The sequence below is a fragment of the Tribolium castaneum genome, chromosome 4 (genome assembly GCF_031307605.1).
Source record: "Tribolium castaneum strain GA2 chromosome 4, icTriCast1.1, whole genome shotgun sequence".
Classification (NCBI taxonomy): Eukaryota; Metazoa; Arthropoda; class Insecta; order Coleoptera; family Tenebrionidae; genus Tribolium; species Tribolium castaneum.
In genome coordinates this window covers 8,011,259-8,014,553 of record NC_087397.1, presented here as the reverse complement: position 1 = coordinate 8,014,553, position 3,295 = coordinate 8,011,259, and positions in this window count along the sequence as shown.

Below are 3,295 nucleotides of genomic sequence, written 5' to 3'. Positions count from 1 at the left end.
CAGACTTTTTCTCAAATTCCTACGACCACAACTCTACTGTGTCAGAAATCACCACTCGATTCAACAAGAAAAACTTCCGCAGCAGAATATTTGCAACACAATTGCAACCATACGCACTCATGTAACAGCAAAAGCAATATGTTTAGACCCAAATGAAATAAAAACTATCCCAAATAATATTATAACATTATTTGCGTTGCATATCTGTTTACCAAAATTAATAACGCATTTGTTGCAAACACAAAGCAAATTCCATCCTAGAATTATATAATTTCTAATTACAGGACCTACATCGATGCTCATATTCTAAATGCCATATTATACCAAGAATTAAACTAAATTTGTAGTGTGCGGATCAAAAGTCGCGAATACGCTTTTGGTGAATACTAGTGGCATTAAAAAAATGCATATTTTAAAGTGGGATTGTAGAAAAACCAGTCCCGTTACAAAACAACAGTTCTGTAATTATTTTAGCGAAAGTAATATTTTGTATAGCTCTATCTAGCTGCCTTTAACTGCCTGTCTGCACTTTCAAAAAGCCGACAAGACCGACTTGTCTTAATTTTTTTGAAAAGGTATTACCAAGAATGTACCAATATTATTCCAGCACTAAAAAATTTATATTTCTTACTTTTGCTCAAAATTAAAATTGAAAACAAGAATTAAGAAAGAAAAGTTGAATGAGTAAATATTTACCTCAAAAAATGCGGAAATATTAGCGTTGACGGAAAAAAAAGGAGTAAGAGAGTGATACCGTTTTCGGTAAATAAATAAGAGATTATAATTAAATTCATGATTTTATTAGTCGCTTCCCGGCACGATAAACAGTTTTCCCATTTAGGAAAGGAAACTTTTAAAGAGTTTAAGGCGTTATAGGATCATAAATATGTTTTGTAATAAGGTTCCGTGTACGACCCTTAATTTAAATCAGTGTTAAGTGTCCGTGTCATTCCACAAGAGAAGATAAGCCCGTCGTGTACATCTCTAAACTGTGCATTGAAGTGCAGAATAAGTCTTCATCCGGCCACTTAGCCCGGCATTGTCAGCATTCCGCTCGCGATTCTACGAACATATCTTTTTCAACGCCGAAATAGTTTTGTTTCGAGTGGCGAACATTACTTTAAATAGAGTCAGGTCGGAAGGGTCGCTTTATGTGTTTTACGAGCGTAGCTTTCCCCAACGACGTGGTAAATATATGCAATCAAGTGTAATTAGGGTTCGAAGTCGCGGAATCGTCGTCGCCGTAAAATTTTCGGCACGTAGCTCGTACACAGATCGTTCAGTTTTAGATAGATCGAATTCTAAAAGTAATATTGGCGTGTGTACTCTAAACGAAATCCCGGCAATATCCCCGGCTGGCGTAATATCTCGCTGTTTTTATAGGGTTCGAATCCATATGAGCGAGCAATGGCCCGCGCAAGCCGCGACCTGACGCCTGTTTCCGTCCTCATCGGCCCCAGTGTGGGCGGCCGCCCCTCCTGGTACGGCCCTCAGGCACTCTTTAATGTGTCACCCAGACCGGCGGCAGTATTATAAGTTTGCTTGAAAGGCCGACTTTACTCCGCTTTGCCTGGGTAACACGTCTTTATTACTTTACTGCAAACATGATGAAGCAGTTTTCGAAATATCTAGCCCCAAGCCAACCACCCAAAACATTCAACATCGACTGAAAATGCATACAGAGAAAAATAAAAAGCATAATAACTAATACTGTCTTTTATTTCCCCATTCTCTATTACAAAAACTTAATATTATTTACTTCAGACTTTCTACTCTAAAAGCACAAGTACATTGCAAAATTGGTTGTAAGTTCAATTAAAATTACTTTTTTTGAACTTTTTGCTTTAGTGCTTTTCGAGCGTTGTAATAGTATATTAGGTATCAAGAACGGTAAGTAGATTTACATCGAAGACAATTGTTTGAAGGAGCAGCGTAGCGACGACTCCAATTATTATTGTTTGAGATTGGTAATCCTGAACGTTCGTGATGCTTACCACGTTTTTTGCACGATCCTTACATTTTTTTAGATTTATTAAATAATGTTTAAATAAATAATGTCTAAATAATTGCTACTCGTATGTCCAAGAACCACTTCGGTCAAGTTTGAAAAAGCTTCGTAATAAGCTCAGATCACAACTTTAATAATTTATTTTTATAAAACCACTGATTTAAAAACAAAATTATTGAATTAGAAATAGTTTCTAGAGCATAGTTCTTTACCAAAAAAATTTTTATAGTAGAGTGCCATTTGAAAAAAAATTATAAGTCGAAAACTAAAAAGAATTTCAAAAAAATTTATTCTTAAAAAATGATCACATGTATAAAGTACTTGATTAAACAAATATGAACCAAAAGCAGCTAAGCAAACCTAAAGATCAAAATCTATAAAAATCTAAATTTTGACAAAATTTTTGCACCAAAACAAATTATTTCCATATGTTTAATTAAATAATTTTTGTAAGTCTTGTAAGATAAATTTTTCGGAATCTTTGGAATAATAAATACGGCTTTAAATATTGCGTGGGTTAGGCGCATTCTCTTGGATCTTATTCTCATAATGTCCTAACAGATACGAGTAGATATGTTTATTTGGTATACTAGATAACTATATAATTTTATTTTACTATTAATTAATAAATTTATTAGGCATTTGACATGAAAATAATTATTTTGAGTTAAACATCTAGTTTAAGTTGACTTGTACTTTGCAACTTTCTATATTGTAGGCTGTTAAAACAAAATTGAAAACACATTTTCTCTTGTTTGTAGCATTCAACCGGTAATATTTGAAATACAGAAGTGAACATAATCTTAACTATGTATTACTTTTTTATTGCACCTGAAATAAAGCAGTGATGACTAAAGCCACAAGAAACTGATTGATTTGATCGGTTAATGGTCAATAAATTGCTAAATGGGAGCATAAAATTAATTTCTTCTTTAATTTGAAGTAAAAAATTTATATTAGATTGCAGGGGTGGATGTTATTTTTAGCTTTACATGTTACGTGTCTTGAGATCTTTCCCTACCGGAAGCATTTGGACAATTTTATTAAAATATGTTGTCTACGCGGGTGGCGACGAGGGTGCTGTGCATGCATTTATGGTCCCCCGACAAAAGCTTGCACTAGCTTATTGGATTTCATTTTCGATATTTTCCGAGTATGAAAACAAAGCTTCGCGCACCTCGAAGTTTTCTGCAACCTTGCAACAATTTCAATTATCATATCTAGAGGAAGAAAGGGATGCCATAAAAATGAAAAATTCTTTTAAATATCATGTGGTTTTCTACAAGT